Source organism: Salmo salar, chromosome 08 (assembly GCF_965601325.2).
Source record: "Salmo salar chromosome 08, fSalSal1, whole genome shotgun sequence".
In the NCBI taxonomy this organism is placed as follows: domain Eukaryota; kingdom Metazoa; phylum Chordata; class Actinopteri; order Salmoniformes; family Salmonidae; genus Salmo; species Salmo salar.
The window spans coordinates 2,280,268-2,305,983 of NC_138298.1; the positions used below are offsets into that span (position 1 = coordinate 2,280,268).

General features: G+C 42.6%; 61 non-coding genes and 1 pseudogene across 61 annotated transcripts; all 62 read left to right on the forward strand.

Annotated features, from left to right (window-relative positions):
- The first annotated feature begins 102 nt into the window (after positions 1–102).
- LOC145855281 (5S ribosomal RNA) lies at positions 103–221 on the forward strand. The gene has a single exon (XR_014376168.1). It is a non-coding gene; the product is annotated as a 5S ribosomal RNA (ribosomal RNA).
- A 409-nt stretch (positions 222–630) lies between these two features.
- Positions 631–749, forward strand: LOC145855282 (5S ribosomal RNA). Its single transcript, XR_014376169.1, has one exon. It is a non-coding gene; the product is annotated as a 5S ribosomal RNA (ribosomal RNA).
- A 409-nt stretch (positions 750–1,158) lies between these two features.
- Positions 1,159–1,277, forward strand: LOC145855284 (5S ribosomal RNA). The gene has a single exon (XR_014376171.1). It is a non-coding gene; the product is annotated as a 5S ribosomal RNA (ribosomal RNA).
- A 139-nt stretch (positions 1,278–1,416) lies between these two features.
- On the forward strand, positions 1,417–1,535 carry LOC145855285 (5S ribosomal RNA). The gene has a single exon (XR_014376172.1). It is a non-coding gene; the product is annotated as a 5S ribosomal RNA (ribosomal RNA).
- Positions 1,536–1,674: 139 nt separating this feature from the next.
- On the forward strand, positions 1,675–1,793 carry LOC145855286 (5S ribosomal RNA). Its single transcript, XR_014376173.1, has one exon. It is a non-coding gene; the product is annotated as a 5S ribosomal RNA (ribosomal RNA).
- Positions 1,794–2,202: 409 nt separating this feature from the next.
- On the forward strand, positions 2,203–2,321 carry LOC145855287 (5S ribosomal RNA). Its single transcript, XR_014376174.1, has one exon. It is a non-coding gene; the product is annotated as a 5S ribosomal RNA (ribosomal RNA).
- A 409-nt stretch (positions 2,322–2,730) lies between these two features.
- Positions 2,731–2,849, forward strand: LOC145855288 (5S ribosomal RNA). Its single transcript, XR_014376175.1, has one exon. It is a non-coding gene; the product is annotated as a 5S ribosomal RNA (ribosomal RNA).
- A 139-nt stretch (positions 2,850–2,988) lies between these two features.
- Positions 2,989–3,107, forward strand: LOC145855290 (5S ribosomal RNA). Its single transcript, XR_014376177.1, has one exon. It is a non-coding gene; the product is annotated as a 5S ribosomal RNA (ribosomal RNA).
- Positions 3,108–3,516: 409 nt separating this feature from the next.
- LOC145855898 (5S ribosomal RNA) lies at positions 3,517–3,635 on the forward strand. The gene has a single exon (XR_014376786.1). It is a non-coding gene; the product is annotated as a 5S ribosomal RNA (ribosomal RNA).
- Positions 3,636–3,774: 139 nt separating this feature from the next.
- On the forward strand, positions 3,775–3,883 carry LOC145853277 (uncharacterized; annotated as a pseudogene).
- A 409-nt stretch (positions 3,884–4,292) lies between these two features.
- Positions 4,293–4,411, forward strand: LOC145855291 (5S ribosomal RNA). The gene has a single exon (XR_014376178.1). It is a non-coding gene; the product is annotated as a 5S ribosomal RNA (ribosomal RNA).
- A 139-nt stretch (positions 4,412–4,550) lies between these two features.
- On the forward strand, positions 4,551–4,669 carry LOC145855292 (5S ribosomal RNA). The gene has a single exon (XR_014376179.1). It is a non-coding gene; the product is annotated as a 5S ribosomal RNA (ribosomal RNA).
- Positions 4,670–5,078: 409 nt separating this feature from the next.
- On the forward strand, positions 5,079–5,197 carry LOC145855293 (5S ribosomal RNA). Its single transcript, XR_014376180.1, has one exon. It is a non-coding gene; the product is annotated as a 5S ribosomal RNA (ribosomal RNA).
- A 139-nt stretch (positions 5,198–5,336) lies between these two features.
- On the forward strand, positions 5,337–5,455 carry LOC145855294 (5S ribosomal RNA). The gene has a single exon (XR_014376181.1). It is a non-coding gene; the product is annotated as a 5S ribosomal RNA (ribosomal RNA).
- Positions 5,456–5,864: 409 nt separating this feature from the next.
- Positions 5,865–5,983, forward strand: LOC145855295 (5S ribosomal RNA). The gene has a single exon (XR_014376182.1). It is a non-coding gene; the product is annotated as a 5S ribosomal RNA (ribosomal RNA).
- Positions 5,984–6,122: 139 nt separating this feature from the next.
- Positions 6,123–6,241, forward strand: LOC145857740 (5S ribosomal RNA). Its single transcript, XR_014378641.1, has one exon. It is a non-coding gene; the product is annotated as a 5S ribosomal RNA (ribosomal RNA).
- Positions 6,242–6,650: 409 nt separating this feature from the next.
- On the forward strand, positions 6,651–6,769 carry LOC145855296 (5S ribosomal RNA). The gene has a single exon (XR_014376183.1). It is a non-coding gene; the product is annotated as a 5S ribosomal RNA (ribosomal RNA).
- A 409-nt stretch (positions 6,770–7,178) lies between these two features.
- Positions 7,179–7,297, forward strand: LOC145855297 (5S ribosomal RNA). The gene has a single exon (XR_014376184.1). It is a non-coding gene; the product is annotated as a 5S ribosomal RNA (ribosomal RNA).
- A 409-nt stretch (positions 7,298–7,706) lies between these two features.
- On the forward strand, positions 7,707–7,825 carry LOC145857532 (5S ribosomal RNA). The gene has a single exon (XR_014378431.1). It is a non-coding gene; the product is annotated as a 5S ribosomal RNA (ribosomal RNA).
- A 409-nt stretch (positions 7,826–8,234) lies between these two features.
- Positions 8,235–8,353, forward strand: LOC145881942 (5S ribosomal RNA). Its single transcript, XR_014393510.1, has one exon. It is a non-coding gene; the product is annotated as a 5S ribosomal RNA (ribosomal RNA).
- A 409-nt stretch (positions 8,354–8,762) lies between these two features.
- Positions 8,763–8,881, forward strand: LOC145855298 (5S ribosomal RNA). The gene has a single exon (XR_014376185.1). It is a non-coding gene; the product is annotated as a 5S ribosomal RNA (ribosomal RNA).
- Positions 8,882–9,290: 409 nt separating this feature from the next.
- LOC145855299 (5S ribosomal RNA) lies at positions 9,291–9,409 on the forward strand. The gene has a single exon (XR_014376186.1). It is a non-coding gene; the product is annotated as a 5S ribosomal RNA (ribosomal RNA).
- Positions 9,410–9,818: 409 nt separating this feature from the next.
- Positions 9,819–9,937, forward strand: LOC145857534 (5S ribosomal RNA). Its single transcript, XR_014378433.1, has one exon. It is a non-coding gene; the product is annotated as a 5S ribosomal RNA (ribosomal RNA).
- Positions 9,938–10,346: 409 nt separating this feature from the next.
- On the forward strand, positions 10,347–10,465 carry LOC145881943 (5S ribosomal RNA). Its single transcript, XR_014393511.1, has one exon. It is a non-coding gene; the product is annotated as a 5S ribosomal RNA (ribosomal RNA).
- A 409-nt stretch (positions 10,466–10,874) lies between these two features.
- LOC145855301 (5S ribosomal RNA) lies at positions 10,875–10,993 on the forward strand. Its single transcript, XR_014376188.1, has one exon. It is a non-coding gene; the product is annotated as a 5S ribosomal RNA (ribosomal RNA).
- Positions 10,994–11,440: 447 nt separating this feature from the next.
- Positions 11,441–11,559, forward strand: LOC145884966 (5S ribosomal RNA). The gene has a single exon (XR_014396546.1). It is a non-coding gene; the product is annotated as a 5S ribosomal RNA (ribosomal RNA).
- A 409-nt stretch (positions 11,560–11,968) lies between these two features.
- On the forward strand, positions 11,969–12,087 carry LOC145855302 (5S ribosomal RNA). Its single transcript, XR_014376189.1, has one exon. It is a non-coding gene; the product is annotated as a 5S ribosomal RNA (ribosomal RNA).
- A 139-nt stretch (positions 12,088–12,226) lies between these two features.
- Positions 12,227–12,345, forward strand: LOC145882038 (5S ribosomal RNA). The gene has a single exon (XR_014393605.1). It is a non-coding gene; the product is annotated as a 5S ribosomal RNA (ribosomal RNA).
- A 409-nt stretch (positions 12,346–12,754) lies between these two features.
- Positions 12,755–12,873, forward strand: LOC145855303 (5S ribosomal RNA). The gene has a single exon (XR_014376190.1). It is a non-coding gene; the product is annotated as a 5S ribosomal RNA (ribosomal RNA).
- Positions 12,874–13,282: 409 nt separating this feature from the next.
- Positions 13,283–13,401, forward strand: LOC145855304 (5S ribosomal RNA). The gene has a single exon (XR_014376191.1). It is a non-coding gene; the product is annotated as a 5S ribosomal RNA (ribosomal RNA).
- Positions 13,402–13,810: 409 nt separating this feature from the next.
- On the forward strand, positions 13,811–13,929 carry LOC145855305 (5S ribosomal RNA). Its single transcript, XR_014376192.1, has one exon. It is a non-coding gene; the product is annotated as a 5S ribosomal RNA (ribosomal RNA).
- Positions 13,930–14,338: 409 nt separating this feature from the next.
- Positions 14,339–14,457, forward strand: LOC145855306 (5S ribosomal RNA). The gene has a single exon (XR_014376193.1). It is a non-coding gene; the product is annotated as a 5S ribosomal RNA (ribosomal RNA).
- Positions 14,458–14,596: 139 nt separating this feature from the next.
- On the forward strand, positions 14,597–14,715 carry LOC145855307 (5S ribosomal RNA). The gene has a single exon (XR_014376194.1). It is a non-coding gene; the product is annotated as a 5S ribosomal RNA (ribosomal RNA).
- A 409-nt stretch (positions 14,716–15,124) lies between these two features.
- Positions 15,125–15,243, forward strand: LOC145854991 (5S ribosomal RNA). The gene has a single exon (XR_014375878.1). It is a non-coding gene; the product is annotated as a 5S ribosomal RNA (ribosomal RNA).
- Positions 15,244–15,382: 139 nt separating this feature from the next.
- LOC145855308 (5S ribosomal RNA) lies at positions 15,383–15,501 on the forward strand. Its single transcript, XR_014376195.1, has one exon. It is a non-coding gene; the product is annotated as a 5S ribosomal RNA (ribosomal RNA).
- A 409-nt stretch (positions 15,502–15,910) lies between these two features.
- LOC145855309 (5S ribosomal RNA) lies at positions 15,911–16,029 on the forward strand. The gene has a single exon (XR_014376196.1). It is a non-coding gene; the product is annotated as a 5S ribosomal RNA (ribosomal RNA).
- A 139-nt stretch (positions 16,030–16,168) lies between these two features.
- On the forward strand, positions 16,169–16,287 carry LOC145886704 (5S ribosomal RNA). The gene has a single exon (XR_014398289.1). It is a non-coding gene; the product is annotated as a 5S ribosomal RNA (ribosomal RNA).
- Positions 16,288–16,426: 139 nt separating this feature from the next.
- LOC145855310 (5S ribosomal RNA) lies at positions 16,427–16,545 on the forward strand. Its single transcript, XR_014376197.1, has one exon. It is a non-coding gene; the product is annotated as a 5S ribosomal RNA (ribosomal RNA).
- Positions 16,546–16,684: 139 nt separating this feature from the next.
- LOC145855312 (5S ribosomal RNA) lies at positions 16,685–16,803 on the forward strand. The gene has a single exon (XR_014376199.1). It is a non-coding gene; the product is annotated as a 5S ribosomal RNA (ribosomal RNA).
- Positions 16,804–16,942: 139 nt separating this feature from the next.
- On the forward strand, positions 16,943–17,061 carry LOC145855313 (5S ribosomal RNA). The gene has a single exon (XR_014376200.1). It is a non-coding gene; the product is annotated as a 5S ribosomal RNA (ribosomal RNA).
- A 409-nt stretch (positions 17,062–17,470) lies between these two features.
- LOC145885956 (5S ribosomal RNA) lies at positions 17,471–17,589 on the forward strand. The gene has a single exon (XR_014397540.1). It is a non-coding gene; the product is annotated as a 5S ribosomal RNA (ribosomal RNA).
- A 139-nt stretch (positions 17,590–17,728) lies between these two features.
- On the forward strand, positions 17,729–17,847 carry LOC145855314 (5S ribosomal RNA). The gene has a single exon (XR_014376201.1). It is a non-coding gene; the product is annotated as a 5S ribosomal RNA (ribosomal RNA).
- Positions 17,848–18,256: 409 nt separating this feature from the next.
- Positions 18,257–18,375, forward strand: LOC145855315 (5S ribosomal RNA). The gene has a single exon (XR_014376202.1). It is a non-coding gene; the product is annotated as a 5S ribosomal RNA (ribosomal RNA).
- Positions 18,376–18,784: 409 nt separating this feature from the next.
- Positions 18,785–18,903, forward strand: LOC145855316 (5S ribosomal RNA). Its single transcript, XR_014376203.1, has one exon. It is a non-coding gene; the product is annotated as a 5S ribosomal RNA (ribosomal RNA).
- Positions 18,904–19,312: 409 nt separating this feature from the next.
- Positions 19,313–19,431, forward strand: LOC145855317 (5S ribosomal RNA). The gene has a single exon (XR_014376204.1). It is a non-coding gene; the product is annotated as a 5S ribosomal RNA (ribosomal RNA).
- A 139-nt stretch (positions 19,432–19,570) lies between these two features.
- On the forward strand, positions 19,571–19,689 carry LOC145855318 (5S ribosomal RNA). Its single transcript, XR_014376205.1, has one exon. It is a non-coding gene; the product is annotated as a 5S ribosomal RNA (ribosomal RNA).
- Positions 19,690–20,098: 409 nt separating this feature from the next.
- Positions 20,099–20,217, forward strand: LOC145855319 (5S ribosomal RNA). Its single transcript, XR_014376206.1, has one exon. It is a non-coding gene; the product is annotated as a 5S ribosomal RNA (ribosomal RNA).
- Positions 20,218–20,356: 139 nt separating this feature from the next.
- On the forward strand, positions 20,357–20,475 carry LOC145855320 (5S ribosomal RNA). The gene has a single exon (XR_014376207.1). It is a non-coding gene; the product is annotated as a 5S ribosomal RNA (ribosomal RNA).
- A 409-nt stretch (positions 20,476–20,884) lies between these two features.
- LOC145855321 (5S ribosomal RNA) lies at positions 20,885–21,003 on the forward strand. Its single transcript, XR_014376208.1, has one exon. It is a non-coding gene; the product is annotated as a 5S ribosomal RNA (ribosomal RNA).
- A 409-nt stretch (positions 21,004–21,412) lies between these two features.
- On the forward strand, positions 21,413–21,531 carry LOC145886257 (5S ribosomal RNA). Its single transcript, XR_014397841.1, has one exon. It is a non-coding gene; the product is annotated as a 5S ribosomal RNA (ribosomal RNA).
- A 409-nt stretch (positions 21,532–21,940) lies between these two features.
- Positions 21,941–22,059, forward strand: LOC145855323 (5S ribosomal RNA). The gene has a single exon (XR_014376210.1). It is a non-coding gene; the product is annotated as a 5S ribosomal RNA (ribosomal RNA).
- A 139-nt stretch (positions 22,060–22,198) lies between these two features.
- LOC145886705 (5S ribosomal RNA) lies at positions 22,199–22,317 on the forward strand. The gene has a single exon (XR_014398290.1). It is a non-coding gene; the product is annotated as a 5S ribosomal RNA (ribosomal RNA).
- A 139-nt stretch (positions 22,318–22,456) lies between these two features.
- LOC145855324 (5S ribosomal RNA) lies at positions 22,457–22,575 on the forward strand. Its single transcript, XR_014376211.1, has one exon. It is a non-coding gene; the product is annotated as a 5S ribosomal RNA (ribosomal RNA).
- Positions 22,576–22,714: 139 nt separating this feature from the next.
- On the forward strand, positions 22,715–22,833 carry LOC145855325 (5S ribosomal RNA). The gene has a single exon (XR_014376212.1). It is a non-coding gene; the product is annotated as a 5S ribosomal RNA (ribosomal RNA).
- A 139-nt stretch (positions 22,834–22,972) lies between these two features.
- On the forward strand, positions 22,973–23,091 carry LOC145855326 (5S ribosomal RNA). The gene has a single exon (XR_014376213.1). It is a non-coding gene; the product is annotated as a 5S ribosomal RNA (ribosomal RNA).
- Positions 23,092–23,500: 409 nt separating this feature from the next.
- LOC145885957 (5S ribosomal RNA) lies at positions 23,501–23,619 on the forward strand. The gene has a single exon (XR_014397541.1). It is a non-coding gene; the product is annotated as a 5S ribosomal RNA (ribosomal RNA).
- Positions 23,620–23,758: 139 nt separating this feature from the next.
- Positions 23,759–23,877, forward strand: LOC145855327 (5S ribosomal RNA). The gene has a single exon (XR_014376214.1). It is a non-coding gene; the product is annotated as a 5S ribosomal RNA (ribosomal RNA).
- A 409-nt stretch (positions 23,878–24,286) lies between these two features.
- On the forward strand, positions 24,287–24,405 carry LOC145855328 (5S ribosomal RNA). Its single transcript, XR_014376215.1, has one exon. It is a non-coding gene; the product is annotated as a 5S ribosomal RNA (ribosomal RNA).
- A 139-nt stretch (positions 24,406–24,544) lies between these two features.
- LOC145855329 (5S ribosomal RNA) lies at positions 24,545–24,663 on the forward strand. Its single transcript, XR_014376216.1, has one exon. It is a non-coding gene; the product is annotated as a 5S ribosomal RNA (ribosomal RNA).
- Positions 24,664–24,802: 139 nt separating this feature from the next.
- On the forward strand, positions 24,803–24,921 carry LOC145855330 (5S ribosomal RNA). The gene has a single exon (XR_014376217.1). It is a non-coding gene; the product is annotated as a 5S ribosomal RNA (ribosomal RNA).
- A 409-nt stretch (positions 24,922–25,330) lies between these two features.
- LOC145885958 (5S ribosomal RNA) lies at positions 25,331–25,449 on the forward strand. Its single transcript, XR_014397542.1, has one exon. It is a non-coding gene; the product is annotated as a 5S ribosomal RNA (ribosomal RNA).
- Positions 25,450–25,588: 139 nt separating this feature from the next.
- LOC145855331 (5S ribosomal RNA) lies at positions 25,589–25,707 on the forward strand. Its single transcript, XR_014376218.1, has one exon. It is a non-coding gene; the product is annotated as a 5S ribosomal RNA (ribosomal RNA).
- Positions 25,708–25,716: the final 9 nt, after the last annotated feature.

Consider the following 25,716-nt stretch of genomic DNA (forward strand, 5'->3'; position numbering starts at 1 on the left):
AGCAACACTGCCTTGTATTAAGCATTTAATGATGAATTGACTAAATGTCTGTTTTATCAGACTCACTTTGACTATATATGTTGTAGCAAGAGATTGTTTCTCGCTTACGGCCATACCAGCCTGGGTACGCCCGATCTCGTCTGATCTCGGAAGCTAAGCAGGGTCGGGCCTGGTTAGTACTTGGATGGGAGACCGCCTGGGAATACCAGGTGCTGTAAGCATTTTGTCCACGAGGGTGTGCCCCTGCACTATTTCATCAGCAACACTGCCTTGTAGTAAGCATTTAATGATGAATTGACTAAATGCAGCTTCCTGCCTTTTTAATAGAATCAAATTTCCTTGTGTTTTCAATTAGCATCTGCCTTGTATTTATAAGACAAACAAGAATATTGTTGCTGAATGCAGCTTGTGTGTGCTTTGTGCTCCTTTGCCCTGTTCAAATGATGAAAGGAAATAAAGTTTGTATTTTATCCAACTACCTGTGCTAAAAAGTGATGGGAACAGTGTTTGTAATTTCTTCTACTTTTTCAGTGACACAAAGTTCAAGCTGCTTATCTAATTGGTGAAAATGCAATGTCTGTTTATCACACTCACTTTGACTATATATGTTGTAGCAAGAGATTGTTTCTCGCTTACGGCCATACCAGCCTGGGTACGCCCGATCTCGTCTGATCTCGGAAGCTAAGCAGGGTCGGGCCTGGTTAGTACTTGGATGGGAGACCGCCTGGGAATACCAGGTGCTGTAAGCATTTTGTCCACGAGGGTGTGCCCCTGCACTATTTCATCAGCAACACTGCCTTGTAGTAAGCATTTAATGATGAATTGACTAAATGCAGCTTCCTGCCTTTTTAATAGGATCAAATTTCCTTGTGTTTTCAATTAGCATCTGCCTTGTATTTATAAGACAAACAAGAATATTGTTGCTGAATGCAGCTTGTGTGTGCTTTGTGCTCCTTTGCCCTGTTCAAATGATGAAAGGAAATAAAGTTTGTATTTTATCCAACTACCTGTGCTAAAAAGTGATGGGAACAGTGTTTGTAATTTCTTCTACTTTTTCAGTGACACAAAGTTCAAGCTGCTTATCTAATTGGTGAAAATGCAATGTCTGTTTATCACACTCACTTTGACTATATATGTTGTAGCAAGAGATTGTTTCTCGCTTACGGCCATACCAGCCTGGGTACGCCCGATCTCGTCTGATCTCGGAAGCTAAGCAGGGTCGGGCCTGGTTAGTACTTGGATGGGAGACCGCCTGGGAATACCAGGTGCTGTAAGCATTTTGTCCACGAGGGTGTGCTCTTGCACTATTTCATCAGCAACACTGCCTTGTATTAAGCATTTAATGATGAATTGACTAAATGTCTGTTTTATCAGACTCACTTTGACTATATATGTTGTAGCAAGAGATTGTTTCTCGCTTACGGCCATACCAGCCTGGGTACGCCCGATCTCGTCTGATCTCGGAAGCTAAGCAGGGTCGGGCCTGGTTAGTACTTGGATGGGAGACCGCCTGGGAATACCAGGTGCTGTAAGCATTTTGTCCACGAGGGTGTGCCCCTGCACTATTTCATCAGCAACACTGCCTTGTAGTAAGCATTTAATGATGAATTGACTAAATGTCTGTTTTATCAGACTCACTTTGACTATATATGTTGTAGCAAGAGATTGTTTCTCGCTTACGGCCATACCAGCCTGGGTACGCCCGATCTCGTCTGATCTCGGAAGCTAAGCAGGGTCGGGCCTGGTTAGTACTTGGATGGGAGACCGCCTGGGAATACCAGGTGCTGTAAGCATTTTGTCCACGAGGGTGTGCCCCTGCACTATTTCATCAGCAACACTGCCTTGTAGTAAGCATTTAATGATGAATTGACTAAATGCAGCTTCCTGCCTTTTTAATAGAATCAAATTTCCTTGTGTTTTCAATTAGCATCTGCCTTGTATTTATAAGACAAACAAGAATATTGTTGCTGAATGCAGCTTGTGTGTGCTTTGTGCTCCTTTGCCCTGTTCAAATGATGAAAGGAAATAAAGTTTGTATTTTATCCAACTACCTGTGCTAAAAAGTGATGGGAACAGTGTTTGTAATTTCTTCTACTTTTTCAGTGACACAAAGTTCAAGCTGCTTATCTAATTGGTGAAAATGCAATGTCTGTTTATCACACTCACTTTGACTATATATGTTGTAGCAAGAGATTGTTTCTCGCTTACGGCCATACCAGCCTGGGTACGCCCGATCTCGTCTGATCTCGGAAGCTAAGCAGGGTCGGGCCTGGTTAGTACTTGGATGGGAGACCGCCTGGGAATACCAGGTGCTGTAAGCATTTTGTCCACGAGGGTGTGCCCCTGCACTATTTCATCAGCAACACTGCCTTGTAGTAAGCATTTAATGATGAATTGACTAAATGCAGCTTCCTGCCTTTTTAATAGGATCAAATTTCCTTGTGTTTTCAATTAGCATCTGCCTTGTATTTATAAGACAAACAAGAATATTGTTGCTGAATGCAGCTTGTGTGTGCTTTGTGCTCCTTTGCCCTGTTCAAATGATGAAAGGAAATAAAGTTTGTATTTTATCCAACTACCTGTGCTAAAAAGTGATGGGAACAGTGTTTGTAATTTCTTCTACTTTTTCAGTGACACAAAGTTCAAGCTGCTTATCTAATTGGTGAAAATGCAATGTCTGTTTATCACACTCACTTTGACTATATATGTTGTAGCAAGAGATTGTTTCTCGCTTACGGCCATACCAGCCTGGGTACGCCCGATCTCGTCTGATCTCGGAAGCTAAGCAGGGTCGGGCCTGGTTAGTACTTGGATGGGAGACCGCCTGGGAATACCAGGTGCTGTAAGCATTTTGTCCACGAGGGTGTGCTCTTGCACTATTTCATCAGCAACACTGCCTTGTATTAAGCATTTAATGATGAATTGACTAAATGTCTGTTTTATCAGACTCACTTTGACTATATATGTTGTAGCAAGAGATTGTTTCTCGCTTACGGCCATACCAGCCTGGGTACGCCCGATCTCGTCTGATCTCGGAAGCTAAGCAGGGTCGGGCCTGGTTAGTACTTGGATGGGAGACCGCCTGGGAATACCAGGTGCTGTAAGCATTTTGTCCACGAGGGTGTGCCCCTGCACTATTTCATCAGCAACACTGCCTTGTAGTAAGCATTTAATGATGAATTGACTAAATGCAGCTTCCTGCCTTTTTAATAGGATCAAATTTCCTTGTGTTTTCAATTAGCATCTGCCTTGTATTTATAAGACAAACAAGAATATTGTTGCTGAATGCAGCTTGTGTGTGCTTTGTGCTCCTTTGCCCTGTTCAAATGATGAAAGGAAATAAAGTTTGTATTTTATCCAACTACCTGTGCTAAAAAGTGATGGGAACAGTGTTTGTAATTTCTTCTACTTTTTCAGTGACACAAAGTTCAAGCTGCTTATCTAATTGGTGAAAATGCAATGTCTGTTTATCACACTCACTTTGACTATATATGTTGTAGCAAGAGATTGTTTCTCGCTTACGGCCATACCAGCCTGGGTACGCCCGATCTCATCTGATCTCGGAAGCTAAGCAGGGTCGGGCCTGGTTAGTACTTGGATGGGAGACCGCCTGGGAATACCAGGTGCTGTAAGCATTTTGTCCACGAGGGTGTGCTCTTGCACTATTTCATCAGCAACACTGCCTTGTATTAAGCATTTAATGATGAATTGACTAAATGTCTGTTTTATCAGACTCACTTTGACTATATATTTTGTAGCAAGAGATTGTTTCTCGCTTACGGCCATACCAGCCTGGGTACGCCTGATCTCGGAAGCTAAGCAGGGTCGGGCCTGGTTAGTACTTGGATGGGAGACCGCCTGGGAATACCAGGTGCTGTAAGCATTTTGTCCACGAGGGTGTGCCCCTGCACTATTTCATCAGCAACACTGCCTTGTAGTAAGCATTTAATGATGAATTGACTAAATGCAGCTTCCTGCCTTTTTAATAGGATCAAATTTCCTTGTGTTTTCAATTAGCATCTGCCTTGTATTTATAAGACAAACAAGAATATTGTTGCTGAATGCAGCTTGTGTGTGCTTTGTGCTCCTTTGCCCTGTTCAAATGATGAAAGGAAATAAAGTTTGTATTTTATCCAACTACCTGTGCTAAAAAGTGATGGGAACAGTGTTTGTAATTTCTTCTACTTTTTCAGTGACACAAAGTTCAAGCTGCTTATCTAATTGGTGAAAATGCAATGTCTGTTTATCACACTCACTTTGACTATATATGTTGTAGCAAGAGATTGTTTCTTGCTTACGGCCATACCAGCCTGGGTACGCCCGATCTCGTCTGATCTCGGAAGCTAAGCAGGGTCGGGCCTGGTTAGTACTTGGATGGGAGACCGCCTGGGAATACCAGGTGCTGTAAGCATTTTGTCCACGAGGGTGTGCTCTTGCACTATTTCATCAGCAACACTGCCTTGTATTAAGCATTTAATGATGAATTGACTAAATGTCTGTTTTATCAGACTCACTTTGACTATATATGTTGTAGCAAGAGATTGTTTCTCGCTTACGGCCATACCAGCCTGGGTACGCCCGATCTCGTCTGATCTCGGAAGCTAAGCAGGGTCGGGCCTGGTTAGTACTTGGATGGGAGACCGCCTGGGAATACCAGGTGCTGTAAGCATTTTGTCCACGAGGGTGTGCCCCTGCACTATTTCATCAGCAACACTGCCTTGTAGTAAGCATTTAATGATGAATTGACTAAATGCAGCTTCCTGCCTTTTTAATAGGATCAAATTTCCTTGTGTTTTCAATTAGCATCTGCCTTGTATTTATAAGACAAACAAGAATATTGTTGCTGAATGCAGCTTGTGTGTGCTTTGTGCTCCTTTGCCCTGTTCAAATGATGAAAGGAAATAAAGTTTGTATTTTATCCAACTACCTGTGCTAAAAAGTGATGGGAACAGTGTTTGTAATTTCTTCTACTTTTTCAGTGACACAAAGTTCAAGCTGCTTATCTAATTGGTGAAAATGCAATGTCTGTTTATCACACTCACTTTGACTATATATGTTGTAGCAAGAGATTGTTTCTCGCTTACGGCCATACCAGCCTGGGTACGCCCGATCTCGTCTGATCTCGGAAGCTAAGCAGGGTCGGGCCTGGTTAGTACTTGGATGGGAGACCGCCTGGGAATACCAGGTGCTGTAAGCATTTTGTCCACGAGGGTGTGCTCTTGCACTATTTCATCAGCAACACTGCCTTGTATTAAGCATTTAATGATGAATTGACTAAATGTCTGTTTTATCAGACTCACTTTGACTATATATTTTGTAGCAAGAGATTGTTTCTCGCTTACGGCCATACCAGCCTGGGTACGCCCGATCTCGTCTGATCTCGGAAGCTAAGCAGGGTCGGGCCTGGTTAGTACTTGGATGGGAGACCGCCTGGGAATACCAGGTGCTGTAAGCATTTTGTCCACGAGGGTGTGCCCCTGCACTATTTCATCAGCAACACTGCCTTGTAGTAAGCATTTAATGATGAATTGACTAAATGCAGCTTCCTGCCTTTTTAATAGGATCAAATTTCCTTGTGTTTTCAATTAGCATCTGCCTTGTATTTATAAGACAAACAAGAATATTGTTGCTGAATGCAGCTTGTGTGTGCTTTGTGCTCCTTTGCCCTGTTCAAATGATGAAAGGAAATAAAGTTTGTATTTTATCCAACTACCTGTGCTAAAAAGTGATGGGAACAGTGTTTGTAATTTCTTCTACTTTTTCAGTGACACAAAGTTCAAGCTGCTTATCTAATTGGTGAAAATGCAATGTCTGTTTATCACACTCACTTTGACTATATATGTTGTAGCAAGAGATTGTTTCTTGCTTACGGCCATACCAGCCTGGGTACGCCCGATCTCGTCTGATCTCGGAAGCTAAGCAGGGTCGGGCCTGGTTAGTACTTGGATGGGAGACCGCCTGGGAATACCAGGTGCTGTAAGCATTTTGTCCACGAGGGTGTGCTCTTGCACTATTTCATCAGCAACACTGCCTTGTATTAAGCATTTAATGATGAATTGACTAAATGTCTGTTTTATCAGACTCACTTTGACTATATATGTTGTAGCAAGAGATTGTTTCTCGCTTACGGCCATACCAGCCTGGGTACGCCCGATCTCGTCTGATCTCGGAAGCTAAGCAGGGTCGGGCCTGGTTAGTACTTGGATGGGGGACCGCCTGGGAATACCAGGTGCTGTAAGCATTTTGTCCACGAGGGTGTGCCCCTGCACTATTTCATCAGCAACACTGCCTTGTAGTAAGCATTTAATGATGAATTGACTAAATGCAGCTTCCTGCCTTTTTAATAGGATCAAATTTCCTTGTGTTTTCAATTAGCATCTGCCTTGTATTTATAAGACAAACAAGAATATTGTTGCTGAATGCAGCTTGTGTGTGCTTTGTGCTCCTTTGCCCTGTTCAAATGATGAAAGGAAATAAAGTTTGTATTTTATCCAACTACCTGTGCTAAAAAGTAATGGGAACAGTGTTTGTAATTTCTTCTACTTTTTCAGTGACACAAAGTTCAAGCTGCTTATCTAATTGGTGAAAATGCAATGTCTGTTTATCACACTCACTTTGACTATATATGTTGTAGCAAGAGATTGTTTCTCGCTTACGGCCATACCAGCCTGGGTACGCCCGATCTCGTCTGATCTCGGAAGCTAAGCAGGGTCGGGCCTGGTTAGTACTTGGATGGGAGACCGCCTGGGAATACCAGGTGCTGTAAGCATTTTGTCCACGAGGGTGTGCCCCTGCACTATTTCATCAGCAACACTGCCTTGTAGTAAGCATTTAATGATGAATTGACTAAATGCAGCTTCCTGCCTTTTTAATAGGATCAAATTTCCTTGTGTTTTCAATTAGCATCTGCCTTGTATTTATAAGACAAACAAGAATATTGTTGCTGAATGCAGCTTGTGTGTGCTTTGTGCTCCTTTGCCCTGTTCAAATGATGAAAGGAAATAAAGTTTGTATTTTATCCAACTACCTGTGCTAAAAAGTGATGGAAACAGTGTTTGTAATTTCTTCTACTTTTTCAGTGACACAAAGTTCAAGCTGCTTATCTAATTGGTGAAAATGCAATGTCTGTTTATCACACTCACTTTGACTATATATGTTGTAGCAAGAGATTGTTTCTCGCTTACGGCCATACCAGCCTGGGTACGCCCGATCTCGTCTGATCTCGGAAGCTAAGCAGGGTCGGGCCTGGTTAGTACTTGGATGGGAGACCGCCTGGGAATACCAGGTGCTGTAAGCATTTTGTCCACGAGGGTGTGCCCCTGCACTATTTCATCAGCAACACTGCCTTGTAGTAAGCATTTAATGATGAATTGACTAAATGCAGCTTCCTGCCTTTTTAATAGGATCAAATTTCCTTGTGTTTTCAATTAGCATCTGCCTTGTATTTATAAGACAAACAAGAATATTGTTGCTGAATGCAGCTTGTGTGTGCTTTGTGCTCCTTTGCCCTGTTCAAATGATGAAAGGAAATAAAGTTTGTATTTTATCCAACTACCTGTGCTAAAAAGTGATGGGAACAGTGTTTGTAATTTCTTCTACTTTTTCAGTGACACAAAGTTCAAGCTGCTTATCTAATTGGTGAAAATGCAATGTCTGTTTATCACACTCACTTTGACTATATATGTTTTAGCAAGAGATTGTTTCTCGCTTACGGCCATACCAGCCTGGGTACGCCCGATCTCGTCTGATCTCGGAAGCTAAGCAGGGTCGGGCCTGGTTAGTACTTGGATGGGAGACCCCCTGGGAATACCAGGTGCTGTAAGCATTTTGTCCACGAGGGTGTGCCCCTGCACTATTTCATCAGCAACACTGCCTTGTAGTAAGCATTTAATGATGAATTGACTAAATGCAGCTTCCTGCCTTTTTAATAGGATCAAATTTCCTTGTGTTTTCAATTAGCATCTGCCTTGTATTTATAAGACAAACAAGAATATTGTTGCTGAATGCAGCTTGTGTGTGCTTTGTGCTCCTTTGCCCTGTTCAAATGATGAAAGGAAATAAAGTTTGTATTTTATCCAACTACCTGTGGTAAAAAGTGATGGGAACAGTGTTTGTAATTTCTTCTACTTTTTCAGTGACACAAAGTTCAAGCTGCTTATCTAATTGGTGAAAATGCAATGTCTGTTTATCACACTCACTTTGACTATATATGTTGTAGCAAGAGATTGTTTCTCGCTTACGGCCATACCAGCCTGGGTACGCCCGATCTCGTCTGATCTCGGAAGCTAAGCAGGGTCGGGCCTGGTTAGTACTTGGATGGGAGACCGCCTGGGAGTACCAGGTGCTGTAAGCATTTTGTCCACGAGGGTGTGCCCCTGCACTATTTCATCAGCAACACTGCCTTGTAGTAAGCATTTAATGATGAATTGACTAAATGCAGCTTCCTGCCTTTTTAATAGGATCAAATTTCCTTGTGTTTTCAATTAGCATCTGCCTTGTATTTATAAGACAAACAAGAATATTGTTGCTGAATGCAGCTTGTGTGTGCTTTGTGCTCCTTTGCCCTGTTCAAATGATGAAAGGAAATAAAGTTTGTATTTTATCCAACTACCTGTGCTAAAAAGTGATGGGAAGAGTGTTTGTAATTTCTTCTACTTTTTCAGTGACACAAAGTTCAAGCTGCTTATCTAATTGGTGGAAATGCAATGTCTGTTTATCACACTCACTTTGACTATATATGTTGTAGCAAGAGATTGTTTCTCGCTTACGGCCATACCAGCCTGGGTACGCCCGATCTCGTCTGATCTCGGAAGCTAAGCAGGGTCGGGCCTGGTTAGTACTTGGATGGGAGACCGCCTGGGAATACCAGGTGCTGTAAGCATTTTGTCCACGAGGGTGTGCCCCTGCACTATTTCATCAGCAACACTGCCTTGTAGTAAGCATTTAATGATGAATTGACTAAATGCAGCTTCCTGCCTTTTTAATAGGATCAAATTTCCTTGTGTTTTCAATTAGCATCTGCCTTGTATTTATAAGACAAACAAGAATATTGTTGCTGAATGCAGCTTGTGTGTGCTTTGTGCTCCTTTGCCCTGTTCAAATGATGAAAGGAAATAAAGTTTGTATTTTATCCAACTACCTGTGCTAAAAAGTGATGGAAACAGTGTTTGTAATTTCTTCTACTTTTTCAGTGACACAAAGTTCAAGCTGCTTATCTAATTGGTGAAAATGCAATGTCTGTTTATCACACTCACTTTGACTATATATGTTGTAGCAAGAGATTGTTTCTCGCTTACGGCCATACCAGCCTGGGTACGCCCGATCTCGTCTGATCTCGGAAGCTAAGCAGGGTCGGGCCTGGTTAGTACTTGGATGGGAGACCGCCTGGGAATACCAGGTGCTGTAAGCATTTTGTCCACGAGGGTGTGCCCCTGCACTATTTCATCAGCAACACTGCCTTGTAGTAAGCATTTAATGATGAATTGACTAAATGCAGCTTCCTGCCTTTTTAATAGGATCAAATTTCCTTGTGTTTTCAATTAGCATCTGCCTTGTATTTATAAGACAAACAAGAATATTGTTGCTGAATGCAGCTTGTGTGTGCTTTGTGCTCCTTTGCCCTGTTCAAATGATGAAAGGAAATAAAGTTTGTATTTTATCCAACTACCTGTGCTAAAAAGTGATGGGAACAGTGTTTGTAATTTCTTCTACTTTTTCAGTGACACAAAGTTCAAGCTGCTTATCTAATTGGTGAAAATGCAATGTCTGTTTATCACACTCACTTTGACTATATATGTTTTAGCAAGAGATTGTTTCTCGCTTACGGCCATACCAGCCTGGGTACGCCCGATCTCGTCTGATCTCGGAAGCTAAGCAGGGTCGGGCCTGGTTAGTACTTGGATGGGAGACCCCCTGGGAATACCAGGTGCTGTAAGCATTTTGTCCACGAGGGTGTGCCCCTGCACTATTTCATCAGCAACACTGCCTTGTAGTAAGCATTTAATGATGAATTGACTAAATGCAGCTTCCTGCCTTTTTAATAGGATCAAATTTCCTTGTGTTTTCAATTAGCATCTGCCTTGTATTTATAAGACAAACAAGAATATTGTTGCTGAATGCAGCTTGTGTGTGCTTTGTGCTCCTTTGCCCTGTTCAAATGATGAAAGGAAATAAAGTTTGTATTTTATCCAACTACCTGTGGTAAAAAGTGATGGGAACAGTGTTTGTAATTTCTTCTACTTTTTCAGTGACACAAAGTTCAAGCTGCTTATCTAATTGGTGAAAATGCAATGTCTGTTTATCACACTCACTTTGACTATATATGTTGTAGCAAGAGATTGTTTCTCGCTTACGGCCATACCAGCCTGGGTACGCCCGATCTCGTCTGATCTCGGAAGCTAAGCAGGGTCGGGCCTGGTTAGTACTTGGATGGGAGACCGCCTGGGAGTACCAGGTGCTGTAAGCATTTTGTCCACGAGGGTGTGCCCCTGCACTATTTCATCAGCAACACTGCCTTGTAGTAAGCATTTAATGATGAATTGACTAAATGCAGCTTCCTGCCTTTTTAATAGGATCAAATTTCCTTGTGTTTTCAATTAGCATCTGCCTTGTATTTATAAGACAAACAAGAATATTGTTGCTGAATGCAGCTTGTGTGTGCTTTGTGCTCCTTTGCCCTGTTCAAATGATGAAAGGAAATAAAGTTTGTATTTTATCCAACTACCTGTGCTAAAAAGTGATGGGAACAGTGTTTGTAATTTCTTCTACTTTTTCAGTGACACAAAGTTCAAGCTGCTTATCTAATTGGTGAAAATGCAATGTCTGTTTATCACACTCACTTTGACTATATATGTTGTAGCAAGAGATTGTTTCTCGCTTACGGCCATACCAGCCTGGGTACGCCCGATCTCGTCTGATCTCGGAAGCTAAGCAGGGTCGGGCCTGGTTAGTACTTGGATGGGAGACCGCCTGGGAATACCAGGTGCTGTAAGCATTTTGTCCACGAGGGTGTGCCCCTGCACTATTTCATCAGCAACACTGCCTTGTAGTAAGCATTTAATGATGAATTGACTAAATGCAGCTTCCTGCCTTTTTAATAGGATCAAATTTCCTTGTGTTTTCAATTAGCATCTGCCTTGTATTTATAAGACAAACAAGAATATTGTTGCTGAATGCAGCTTGTGTGTGCTTTGTGCTCCTTTGCCCTGTTCAAATGATGAAAGGAAATAAAGTTTGTATTTTATCCAACTACCTGTGCTAAAAAGTGATGGGAACAGTGTTTGTAATTTCTTCTACTTTTTCAGTGACACAAAGTTCAAGCTGCTTATCTAATTGGTGAAAATGCAATGTCTGTTTATCACACTCACTTTGACTATATATGTTGTAGCAAGAGATTGTTTCTCCCTTACGGCCATACCAGCCTGGGTACGCCCGATCTCTCCCTTACGGCCATACCAGCCTGGGTACGCCCGATCTCGTCTGATCTCGGAAGCTAAGCAGGGTCGGGCCTGGTTAGTACTTGGATGGGAGACCGCCTGGGAATACCAGGTGCTGTAAGCATTTTGTCCACGAGGGTGTGCCCCTGCACTATTTCATCAGCAACACTGCCTTGTAGTAAGCATTTAATGATGAATTGACTAAATGCAGCTTCCTGCCTTTTTAATAGGATCAAATTTCCTTGTGTTTTCAATTAGCATCTGCCTTGTATTTATAAGACAAACAAGAATATTGTTGCTGAATGCAGCTTGTGTGTGCTTTGTGCTCCTTTGCCCTGTTCAAATGATGAAAGGAAATAAAGTTTGTATTTTATCCAACTACCTGTGCTAAAAAGTGATGGGAACAGTGTTTGTAATTTCTTCTACTTTTTCAGTGACACAAAGTTCAAGCTGCTTATCTAATTGGTGAAAATGCAATGTCTGTTTATCACACTCACTTTGACTATATATGTTGTAGCAAGAGATTTTTTCTCGCTTACGGCCATACCAGCCTGGGTACGCCCGATCTCGTCTGATCTCGGAAGCTAAGCAGGGTCGGGCCTGGTTAGTACTTGGATGGGAGACCGCCTGGGAATACCAGGTGCTGTAAGCATTTTGTCCACGAGGGTGTGCTCTTGCACTATTTCATCAGCAACACTGCCTTGTATTAAGCATTTAATGATGAATTGACTAAATGTCTGTTTTATCAGACTCACTTTGACTATATATGTTGTAGCAAGAGATTGTTTCTCGCTTACGGCTATACCAGCCTGGGTACGCCCGATCTCGTCTGATCTCGGAAGCTAAGCAGGGTCGGGCCTGGTTAGTACTTGGATGGGAGACCGCCTGGGAATACCAGGTGCTGTAAGCATTTTGTCCACGAGGGTGTGCCCCTGCACTATTTCATCAGCAACACTGCCTTGTAGTAAGCATTTAATGATGAATTGACTAAATGCAGCTTCCTGCCTTTTTAATAGGATCAAATTTCCTTGTGTTTTCAATTAGCATCTGCCTTGTATTTATAAGACAAACAAGAATATTGTTGCTGAATGCAGCTTGTGTGTGCTTTGTGCTCCTTTGCCCTGTTCAAATGATGAAAGGAAATAAAGTTTGTATTTTATCCAACTACCTGTGCTAAAAAGTGATGGAAACAGTGTTTGTAATTTCTTCTACTTTTTCAGTGACACAAAGTTCAAGCTGCTTATCTAATTGGTGAAAATGCAATGTCTGTTTATCACACTCACTTTGACTATATATGTTGTAGCAAGAGATTGTTTCTCGCTTACGGCCATACCAGCCTGGGTACGCCCGATCTCGTCTGATCTCGGAAGCTAAGCAGGGTCGGGCCTGGTTAGTACTTGGATGGGAGACCGCCTGGGAATACCAGGTGCTGTAAGCATTTTGTCCACGAGGGTGTGCCCCTGCACTATTTCATCAGCAACACTGCCTTGTAGTAAGCATTTAATGATGAATTGACTAAATGCAGCTTCCTGCCTTTTTAATAGGATCAAATTTCCTTGTGTTTTCAATTAGCATCTGCCTTGTATTTATAAGACAAACAAGAATATTGTTGCTGAATGCAGCTTGTGTGTGCTTTGTGCTCCTTTGCCCTGTTCAAATGATGAAAGGAAATAAAGTTTGTATTTTATCCAACTACCTGTGCTAAAAAGTGATGGGAACAGTGTTTGTAATTTCTTCTACTTTTTCAGTGACACAAAGTTCAAGCTGCTTATCTAATTGGTGAAAATGCAATGTCTGTTTATCACACTCACTTTGACTATATATGTTGTAGCAAGAGATTGTTTCTCGCTTACGGCCATACCAGCCTGGGTACGCCCGATCTCGTCTGATCTCGGAAGCTAAGCAGGGTCGGGCCTGGTTAGTACTTGGATGGGAGACCGCCTGGGAATACCAGGTGCTGTAAGCATTTTGTCCACGAGGGTGTGCCCCTGCACTATTTCATCAGCAACACTGCCTTGTAGTAAGCATTTAATGATGAATTGACTAAATGCAGCTTCCTGCCTTTTTAATAGGATCAAATTTCCTTGTGTTTTCAATTAGCATCTGCCTTGTATTTATAAGACAAACAAGAATATTGTTGCTGAATGCAGCTTGTGTGTGCTTTGTGCTCCTTTGCCCTGTTCAAATGATGAAAGGAAATAAAGTTTGTATTTTATCCAACTACCTGTGCTAAAAAGTGATGGGAACAGTGTTTGTAATTTCTTCTACTTTTTCAGTGACACAAAGTTCAAGCTGCTTATCTAATTGGTGAAAATGCAATGTCTGTTTATCACACTCACTTTGACTATATATGTTGTAGCAAGAGATTGTTTCTCGCTTACGGCCATACCAGCCTGGGTACGCCCGATCTCGTCTGATCTCGGAAGCTAAGCAGGGTCGGGCCTGGTTAGTACTTGGATGGGAGACCGCCTGGGAATACCAGGTGCTGTAAGCATTTTGTCCACGAGGGTGTGCCCCTGCACTATTTCATCAGCAACACTGCCTTGTAGTAAGCATTTAATGATGAATTGACTAAATGCAGCTTCCTGCCTTTTTAATAGGATCAAATTTCCTTGTGTTTTCAATTAGCATCTGCCTTGTATTTATAAGACAAACAAGAATATTGTTGCTGAATGCAGCTTGTGTGTGCTTTGTGCTCCTTTGCCCTGTTCAAATGATGAAAGGAAATAAAGTTTGTATTTTATCCAACTACCTGTGCTAAAAAGTGATGGGAACAGTGTTTGTAATTTCTTCTACTTTTTCAGTGACACAAAGTTCAAGCTGCTTATCTAATTGGTGAAAATGCAATGTCTGTTTATCACACTCACTTTGACTATATATGTTGTAGCAAGAGATTGTTTCTCGCTTACGGCCATACCAGCCTGGGTACGCCCGATCTCGTCTGATCTCGGAAGCTAAGCAGGGTCGGGCCTGGTTAGTACTTGGATGGGAGACCGCCTGGGAATACCAGGTGCTGTAAGCATTTTGTCCACGAGGGTGTGCTCTTGCACTATTTCATCAGCAACACTGCCTTGTATTAAGCATTTAATGATGAATTGACTAAATGTCTGTTTTATCAGACTCACTTTGACTATATATGTTGTAGCAAGAGATTGTTTCTCGCTTACGGCCATACCAGCCTGGGTACGCCCGATCTCGTCTGATCTCGGAAGCTAAGCAGGGTCGGGCCTGGTTAGTACTTGGATGGGAGACCGCCTGGGAATACCAGGTGCTGTAAGCATTTTGTCCACGAGGGTGTGCCCCTGCACTATTTCATCAGCAACACTGCCTTGTAGTAAGCATTTAATGATGAATTGACTAAATGCAGCTTCCTGCCTTTTTAATAGGATCAAATTTCCTTGTGTTTTCAATTAGCATCTGCCTTGTATTTATAAGACAAACAAGAATATTGTTGCTGAATGCAGCTTGTGTGTGCTTTGTGCTCCTTTGACCTGTTCAAATGATGAAAGGAAATAAAGTTTGTATTTTATCCAACTACCTGTGCTAAAAAGTGATGGGAACAGTGTTTGTAATTTCTTCTACTTTTTCAGTGACACAAAGTTCAAGCTGCTTATCTAATTGGTGAAAATGCAATGTCTGTTTATCACACTCACTTTGACTATATATATTGTAGCAAGAGATTGTTTCTCGCTTACGGCCATACCAGCCTGGGTACACCCGATCTCGTCTGATCTCGGAAGCTAAGCAGGGTCGGGCCTGGTTAGTACTTGGATGGGAGACCGCCTGGGAATACCAGGTGCTGTAAGCATTTTGTCCACGAGGGTGTGCTCTTGCACTATTTCATCAGCAACACTGCCTTGTAGTAAGCATTTAATGATGAATTGACTAAATGTCTGTTTTATCAGACTCACTTTGACTATATATGTTGTAGCAAGAGATTGTTTCTCGCTTACGGCCATACCAGCCTGGGTACGCCCGATCTCGTCTGATCTCGGAAGCTAAGCAGGGTCGGGCCTGGTTAGTACTTGGATGGGAGACCGCCTGGGAATACCAGGTGCTGTAAGCATTTTGTCCACGAGGGTGTGCCCCTGCACTATTTCATCAGCAACACTGCCTTGTAGTAAGCATTTAATGATGAATTGACTAAATGCAGCTTCCTGCCTTTTTAATAGGATCAAATTTCCTTGTGTTTTCAATTAGCATCTGCCTTGTATTTATAAGACAAACAAGAATATTGTTGCTGAATGCAGCTTGTGTGTGCTTTGTGCTCCTTTGCCCTGTTCAAATGATGAAAGGAAATAAAGTTTGTATTTTATCCAACTACCTGTGCTAAAAAGTGATGGGAACAGTGTTTGTAATTTCTTCTACTTTTTCAGTGACACAAAGTTCAAGCTGCTTATCTAATTGGTGAAAATGCAATGTCTGTTTATCACACTCACTTTGACTATATATGTTGTAGCAAGAGATTGTTTCTCGCTTACGGCCATACCAGCCTGGGTACGCCCGATCTCGTCTGATCTCGGAAGCTAAGCAGGGTCGGGCCTGGTTAGTACTTGGATGGGAGACCGCCTGGGAATACCAGGTGCTGTAAGCATTTTGTCCACGAGGGTGTGCTCTTGCACTATTTCATCAGCAACACTGCCTTGTATTAAGCATTTAATGATGAATTGACTAAATGTCTGTTTTATCAGACTCACTTTGACTATATATGTTGTAGCAAGAGATTGTTTCTCGCTTACGGCCATACCAGCCTGGGTACGCCCGATCTCGTCTGATCTCGGAAGCTAAGCAGGGTCGGGCCTGGTTAGTACTTGGATTGGAGACCGCCTGGGAATACCAGGTGCTGTAAGCATTTTGTCCACGAGGGTGTGCTCTTGCACTATTTCATCAGCAACACTGCCTTGTATTAAGCATTTAATGATGAATTGACTAAATGTCTGTTTTATCAGACTCACTTTGACTATATATGTTGTAGCAAGAGATTGTTTCTCGCTTACGGCCATACCAGCCTGGGTACGCCCGATCTCGTCTGATCTCGGAAGCTAAGCAGGGTCGGGCCTGGTTAGTACTTGGATGGGAGACCGCCTGGGAATACCAGGTGCTGTAAGCATTTTGTCCACGAGGGTGTGCTCTTGCACTATTTCATCAGCAACACTGCCTTGTATTAAGCATTTAATGATGAATTGACTAAATGTCTGTTTTATCAGACTCACTTTGACTATATATGTTGTAGCAAGAGATTGTTTCTCGCTTACGGCCATACCAGCCTGGGTACGCCCGATCTCGTCTGATCTCGGAAGCTAAGCAGGGTCGGGCCTGGTTAGTACTTGGATGGGAGACCGCCTGGGAATACCAGGTGCTGTAAGCATTTTGTCCACGAGGGTGTGCTCTTGCACTATTTCATCAGCAACACTGCCTTGTATTAAGCATTTAATGATGAATTGACTAAATGTCTGTTTTATCAGACTCACTTTGACTATATATGTTGTAGCAAGAGATTGTTTCTCGCTTACGGCCATACCAGCCTGGGTACGCCCGATCTCGTCTGATCTCGGAAGCTAAGCAGGGTCGGGCCTGGTTAGTACTTGGATGGGAGACCGCCTGGGAATACCAGGTGCTGTAAGCATTTTGTCCACGAGGGTGTGCCCCTGCACTATTTCATCAGCAACACTGCCTTGTAGTAAGCATTTAATGATGAATTGACTAAATGCAGCTTCCTGCCTTTTTAATAGGATCAAATTTCCTTGTGTTTTCAATTAGCATCTGCCTTGTATTTATAAGACAAACAAGAATATTGTTGCTGAATGCAGCTTGTGTGTGCTTTGTGCTCCTTTGCCCTGTTCAAATGATGAAAGGAAATAAAGTTTGTATTTTATCCAACTACCTGTGCTAAAAAGTGATGGGAACAGTGTTTGTAATTTCTTCTACTTTTTCAGTGACACAAAGTTCAAGCTGCTTATCTAATTGGTGAAAATGCAATGTCTGTTTATCACACTCACTTTGACTATATATGTTGTAGCAAGAGGTTGTTTCTCGCTTACGGCCATACCAGCCTGGGTACGCCCAATCTCGTCTGATCTCGGAAGCTAAGCAGGGTCGGGCCTGGTTAGTACTTGGATGGGAGACCGCCTGGGAATACCAGGTGCTGTAAGCATTTTGTCCACGAGGGTGTGCTCTTGCACTATTTCATCAGCAACACTGCCTTGTATTAAGCATTTAATGATGAATTGACTAAATGTCTGTTTTATCAGACTCACTTTGACTATATATGTTGTAGCAAGAGATTGTTTCTCGCTTACGGCCATACCAGCCTGGGTACGCCCGATCTCGTCTGATCTCGGAAGCTAAGCAGGGTCGGGCCTGGTTAGTACTTGGATGGGAGACCGCCTGGGAATACCAGGTGCTGTAAGCATTTTGTCCACGAGGGTGTGCCCCTGCACTATTTCATCAGCAACACTGCCTTGTAGTAAGCATTTAATGATGAATTGACTAAATGCAGCTTCCTGCCTTTTTAATAGGATCAAATTTCCTTGTGTTTTCAATTAGCATCTGCCTTGTATTTATAAGACAAACAAGAATATTGTTGCTGAATGCAGCTTGTGTGTGCTTTGTGCTCCTTTGCCCTGTTCAAATGATGAAAGGAAATAAAGTTTGTATTTTATCCAACTACCTGTGCTAAAAAGTGATGGGAACAGTGTTTGTAATTTCTTCTACTTTTTCAGTGACACAAAGTTCAAGCTGCTTATCTAATTGGTGAAAATGCAATGTCTGTTTATCACACTCACTTTGACTATATATGTTGTAGCAAGAGATTGTTTCTCGCTTACGGCCATACCAGCCTGGGTACGCCCGATCTCGTCTGATCTCGGAAGCTAAGCAGGGTCGGGCCTGGTTAGTACTTGGATGGGAGACCGCCTGGGAATACCAGGTGCTGTAAGCATTTTGTCCACGAGGGTGTGCCCCTGCACTATTTCATCAGCAACACTGCCTTGTAGTAAGCATTTAATGATGAATTGACTAAATGCAGCTTCCTGCCTTTTTAATAGGATCAAATTTCCTTGTGTTTTCAATTAGCATCTGCCTTGTATTTATAAGACAAACAAGAATATTGTTGCTGAATGCAGCTTGTGTGTGCTTTGTGCTCCTTTGCCCTGTTCAAATGATGAAAGGAAATAAAGTTTGTATTTTATCCAACTACCTGTGCTAAAAAGTGATGGGAACAGTGTTTGTAATTTCTTCTACTTTTTCAGTGACACAAAGTTCAAGCTGCTTATCTAATTGGTGAAAATGCAATGTCTGTTTATCACACTCACTTTGACTATATATGTTGTAGCAAGAGATTGTTTCTCGCTTACGGCCATACCAGCCTGGGTACGCCCGATCTCGTCTGATCTCGGAAGCTAAGCAGGGTCGGGCCTGGTTAGTACTTGGATGGGAGACCGCCTGGGAATACCAGGTGCTGTAAGCATTTTGTCCACGAGGGTGTGCCCCTGCACTATTTCATCAGCAACACTGCCTTGTAGTAAGCATTTAATGATGAATTGACTAAATGCAGCTTCCTGCCTTTTTAATAGGATCAAATTTCCTTGTGTTTTCAATTAGCATCTGCCTTGTATTTATAAGACAAACAAGAATATTGTTGCTGAATGCAGCTTGTGTGTGCTTTGTGCTCCTTTGCCCTGTTCAAATGATGAAAGGAAATAAAGTTTGTATTTTATCCAACTACCTGTGGTAAAAAGTGATGGGAACAGTGTTTGTAATTTCTTCTACTTTTTCAGTGACACAAAGTTCAAGCTGCTTATCTAATTGGTGAAAATGCAATGTCTGTTTATCACACTCACTTTGACTATATATGTTGTAGCAAGAGATTTTTTCTCGCTTACGGCCATACCAGCCTGGGTACGCCCGATCTCGTCTGATCTCGGAAGCTAAGCAGGGTCGGGCCTGGTTAGTACTTGGATGGGAGACCGCCTGGGAATACCAGGTGCTGTAAGCATTTTGTCCACGAGGGTGTGCTCTTGCACTATTTCATCAGCAACACTGCCTTGTAGTAAGCATTTAATGATGAATTGACTAAATGTCTGTTTTATCAGACTCACTTTGACTATATATGTTGTAGCAAGAGATTGTTTCTCGCTTACGGCCATACCAGCCTGGGTACGCCCGATCTCGTCTGATCTCGGAAGCTAAGCAGGGTCGGGCCTGGTTAGTACTTGGATGGGAGACCGCCTGGGAATACCAGGTGCTGTAAGCATTTTGTCCACGAGGGTGTGCCCCTGCACTATTTCATCAGCAACACTGCCTTGTAGTAAGCATTTAATGATGAATTGACTAAATGCAGCTTCCTGCCTTTTTAATAGGATCAAATTTCCTTGTGTTTTCAATTAGCATCTGCCTTGTATTTATAAGACAAACAAGAATATTGTTGCTGAATGCAGCTTGTGTGTGCTTTGTGCTCCTTTGCCCTGTTCAAATGATGAAAGGAAATAAAGTTTGTATTTTATCCAACTACCTGTGCTAAAAAGTGATGGGAACAGTGTTTGTAATTTCTTCTACTTTTTCAGTGACACAAAGTTCAAGCTGCTTATCTAATTGGTGAAAATGCAATGTCTGTTTATCACACTCACTTTGACTATATATGTTGTAGCAAGAGATTGTTTCTCGCTTACGGCCATACCAGCCTGGGTACGCCCGATCTCGTCTGATCTCGGAAGCTAAGCAGGGTCGGGCCTGGTTAGTACTTGGATGGGAGACCGCCTGGGAATACCAGGTGCTGTAAGCATTTTGTCCACGAGGGTGTGCTCTTGCACTATTTCATCAGCAACACTGCCTTGTATTAAGCATTTAATGATGAATTGACTAAATGTCTGTTTTATCAGACTCACTTTGACTATATATGTTGTAGCAAGAGATTGTTTCTCGCTTACGGCCATACCAGCCTGGGTACGCCCGATCTCGTCTGATCTCGGAAGCTAAGCAGGGTCGGGCCTGGTTAGTACTTGGATGGGAGACCGCCTGGGAATACCAGGTGCTGTAAGCATTTTGTCCACGAGGGTGTGCCCCTGCACTATTTCATCAGCAACACTGCCTTGTAGTAAGCATTTAATGATGAATTGACTAAATGCAGCTTCCTGCCTTTTTAATAGGATCAAATTTCCTTGTGTTTTCAATTAGCATCTGCCTTGTATTTATAAGACAAACAAGAATATTGTTGCTGAATGCAGCTTGTGTGTGCTTTGTGCTCCTTTGCCCTGTTCAAATGATGAAAGGAAATAAAGTTTGTATTTTATCCAACTACCTGTGCTAAAAAGTGATGGGAACAGTGTTTGTAATTTCTTCTACTTTTTCAGTGACACAAAGTTCAAGCTGCTTATCTAATTGGTGAAAATGCAATGTCTGTTTATCACACTCACTTTGACTATATATGTTGTAGCAAGAGATTGTTTCTCGCTTACGGCCATACCAGCCTGGGTACGCCCGATCTCGTCTGATCTCGGAAGCTAAGCAGGGTCGGGCCTGGTTAGTACTTGGATGGGAGACCGCCTGGGAATACCAGGTGCTGTAAGCATTTTGTCCACGAGGGTGTGCCCCTGCACTATTTCATCAGCAACACTGCCTTGTAGTAAGCATTTAATGATGAATTGACTAAATGCAGCTTCCTGCCTTTTTAATAGGATCAAATTTCCTTGTGTTTTCAATTAGCATCTGCCTTGTATTTATAAGACAAACAAGAATATTGTTGCTGAATGCAGCTTGTGTGTGCTTTGTGCTCCTTTGCCCTGTTCAAATGATGAAAGGAAATAAAGTTTGTATTTTATCCAACTACCTGTGCTAAAAAGTGATGGGAACAGTGTTTGTAATTTCTTCTACTTTTTCAGTGACACAAAGTTCAAGCTGCTTATCTAATTGGTGAAAATGCAATGTCTGTTTATCACACTCACTTTGACTATATATGTTGTAGCAAGAGATTGTTTCTCGCTTACGGCCATACCAGCCTGGGTACGCCCGATCACGTCTGATCTCGGAAGCTAAGCAGGGTCAGGCCTGGTTAGTACTTGGATGGGAGACCGCCTGGGAATACCAGGTGCTGTAAGCATTTTGTCCACGAGGGTGTGCCCCTGCACTATTTCATCAGCAACACTGCCTTGTAGTAAGCATTTAATGATGAATTGACTAAATGCAGCTTCCTGCCTTTTTAATAGGATCAAATTTCCTTGTGTTTTCAATTAGCATCTGCCTTGTATTTATAAGACAAACAAGAATATTGTTGCTGAATGCAGCTTGTGTGTGCTTTGTGCTCCTTTGCCCTGTTCAAATGATGAAAGGAAATAAAGTTTGTATTTTATCCAACTACCTGTGCTAAAAAGTGATGGGAACAGTGTTTGTAATTTCTTCTACTTTTTCAGTGACACAAAGTTCAAGCTGCTTATCTAATTGGTGAAAATGCAATGTCTGTTTATCACACTCACTTTGACTATATATGTTGTAGCAAGAGATTGTTTCTCGCTTACGGCCATACCAGCCTGGGTACGCCCGATCTCGTCTGATCTCGGAAGCTAAGCAGGGTCGGGCCTGGTTAGTACTTGGATGGGAGACCGCCTGGGAATACCAGGTGCTGTAAGCATTTTGTCCACGAGGGTGTGCTCTTGCACTATTTCATCAGCAACACTGCCTTGTATTAAGCATTTAATGATGAATTGACTAAATGTCTGTTTTATCAGACTCACTTTGACTATATATGTTGTAGCAAGAGATTGTTTCTCGCTTACGGCCATACCAGCCTGGGTACGCCCGATCTCGTCTGATCTCGGAAGCTAAGCAGGGTCGGGCCTGGTTAGTACTTGGATTGGAGACCGCCTGGGAATACCAGGTGCTGTAAGCATTTTGTCCACGAGGGTGTGCTCTTGCACTATTTCATCAGCAACACTGCCTTGTATTAAGCATTTAATGATGAATTGACTAAATGTCTGTTTTATCAGACTCACTTTGACTATATATGTTGTAGCAAGAGATTGTTTCTCGCTTACGGCCATACCAGCCTGGGTACGCCCGATCTCGTCTGATCTCGGAAGCTAAGCAGGGTCGGGCCTGGTTAGTACTTGGATGGGAGACCGCCTGGGAATACCAGGTGCTGTAAGCATTTTGTCCACGAGGGTGTGCTCTTGCACTATTTCATCAGCAACACTGCCTTGTATTAAGCATTTAATGATGAATTGACTAAATGTCTGTTTTATCAGACTCACTTTGACTATATATGTTGTAGCAAGAGATTGTTTCTCGCTTACGGCCATACCAGCCTGGGTACGCCCGATCTCGTCTGATCTCGGAAGCTAAGCAGGGTCGGGCCTGGTTAGTACTTGGATGGGAGACCGCCTGGGAATACCAGGTGCTGTAAGCATTTTGTCCACGAGGGTGTGCTCTTGCACTATTTCATCAGCAACACTGCCTTGTATTAAGCATTTAATGATGAATTGACTAAATGTCTGTTTTATCAGACTCACTTTGACTATATATGTTGTAGCAAGAGATTGTTTCTCGCTTACGGCCATACCAGCCTGGGTACGCCCGATCTCGTCTGATCTCGGAAGCTAAGCAGGGTCGGGCCTGGTTAGTACTTGGATGGGAGACCGCCTGGGAATACCAGGTGCTGTAAGCATTTTGTCCACGAGGGTGTGCCCCTGCACTATTTCATCAGCAACACTGCCTTGTAGTAAGCATTTAATGATGAATTGACTAAATGCAGCTTCCTGCCTTTTTAATAGGATCAAATTTCCTTGTGTTTTCAATTAGCATCTGCCTTGTATTTATAAGACAAACAAGAATATTGTTGCTGAATGCAGCTTGTGTGTGCTTTGTGCTCCTTTGCCCTGTTCAAATGATGAAAGGAAATAAAGTTTGTATTTTATCCAACTACCTGTGCTAAAAAGTGATGGGAACAGTGTTTGTAATTTCTTCTACTTTTTCAGTGACACAAAGTTCAAGCTGCTTATCTAATTGGTGAAAATGCAATGTCTGTTTATCACACTCACTTTGACTATATATGTTGTAGCAAGAGGTTGTTTCTCGCTTACGGCCATACCAGCCTGGGTACGCCCAATCTCGTCTGATCTCGGAAGCTAAGCAGGGTCGGGCCTGGTTAGTACTTGGATGGGAGACCGCCTGGGAATACCAGGTGCTGTAAGCATTTTGTCCACGAGGGTGTGCTCTTGCACTATTTCATCAGCAACACTGCCTTGTATTAAGCATTTAATGATGAATTGACTAAATGTCTGTTTTATCAGACTCACTTTGACTATATATGTTGTAGCAAGAGATTGTTTCTCGCTTACGGCCATACCAGCCTGGGTACGCCCGATCTCGTCTGATCTCGGAAGCTAAGCAGGGTCGGGCCTGGTTAGTACTTGGATGGGAGACCGCCTGGGAATACCAGGTGCTGTAAGCATTTTGTCCACGAGGGTGTGCCCCTGCACTATTTCATCAGCAACACTGCCTTGTAGTAAGCATTTAATGATGAATTGACTAAATGCAGCTTCCTGCCTTTTTAATAGGATCAAATTTCCTTGTGTTTTCAATTAGCATCTGCCTTGTATTTATAAGACAAACAAGAATATTGTTGCTGAATGCAGCTTGTGTGTGCTTTGTGCTCCTTTGCCCTGTTCAAATGATGAAAGGAAATAAAGTTTGTATTTTATCCAACTACCTGTGCTAAAAAGTGATGGGAACAGTGTTTGTAATTTCTTCTACTTTTTCAGTGACACAAAGTTCAAGCTGCTTATCTAATTGGTGAAAATGCAATGTCTGTTTATCACACTCACTTTGACTATATATGTTGTAGCAAGAGATTGTTTCTCGCTTACGGCCATACCAGCCTGGGTACGCCCGATCTCGTCTGATCTCGGAAGCTAAGCAGGGTCGGGCCTGGTTAGTACTTGGATGGGAGACCGCCTGGGAATACCAGGTGCTGTAAGCATTTTGTCCACGAGGGTGTGCTCTTGCACTATTTCATCAGCAACACTGCCTTGTATTAAGCATTTAATGATGAATTGACTAAATGTCTGTTTTATCAGACTCACTTTGACTATATATGTTGTAGCAAGAGATTGTTTCTCGCTTACGGCCATACCAGCCTGGGTACGCCCGATCTCGTCTGATCTCGGAAGCTAAGCAGGGTCGGGCCTGGTTAGTACTTGGATGGGAGACCGCCTGGGAATACCAGGTGCTGTAAGCATTTTGTCCACGAGGGTGTGCTCTTGCACTATTTCATCAGCAACACTGCCTTGTATTAAGCATTTAATGATGAATTGACTAAATGTCTGTTTTATCAGACTCACTTTGACTATATATGTTGTAGCAAGAGATTGTTTCTCGCTTACGGCCATACCAGCCTGGGTACGCCCGATCTCGTCTGATCTCGGAAGCTAAGCAGGGTCGGGCCTGGTTAGTACTTGGATGGGAGACCGCCTGGGAATACCAGGTGCTGTAAGCATTTTGTCCACGAGGGTGTGCCCCTGCACTATTTCATCAGCAACACTGCCTTGTAGTAAGCATTTAATGATGAATTGACTAAATGCAGCTTCCTGCCTTTTTAATAGGATCAAATTTCCTTGTGTTTTCAATTAGCATCTGCCTTGTATTTATAAGACAAACAAGAATATTGTTGCTGAATGCAGCTTGTGTGTGCTTTGTGCTCCTTTGCCCTGTTCAAATGATGAAAGGAAATAAAGTTTGTATTTTATCCAACTACCTGTGCTAAAAAGTGATGGGAACAGTGTTTGTAATTTCTTCTACTTTTTCAGTGACACAAAGTTCAAGCTGCTTATCTAATTGGTGAAAATGCAATGTCTGTTTATCACACTCACTTTGACTATATATGTTGTAGCAAGAGGTTGTTTCTCGCTTACGGCCATACCAGCCTGGGTACGCCCAATCTCGTCTGATCTCGGAAGCTAAGCAGGGTCGGGCCTGGTTAGTACTTGGATGGGAGACCGCCTGGGAATACCAGGTGCTGTAAGCATTTTGTCCACGAGGGTGTGCTCTTGCACTATTTCATCAGCAACACTGCCTTGTATTAAGCATTTAATGATGAATTGACTAAATGTCTGTTTTATCAGACTCACTTTGACTATATATGTTGTAGCAAGAGATTGTTTCTCGCTTACGGCCATACCAGCCTGGGTACGCCCGATCTCGTCTGATCTCGGAAGCTAAGCAGGGTCGGGCCTGGTTAGTACTTGGATGGGAGACCGCCTGGGAATACCAGGTGCTGTAAGCATTTTGTCCA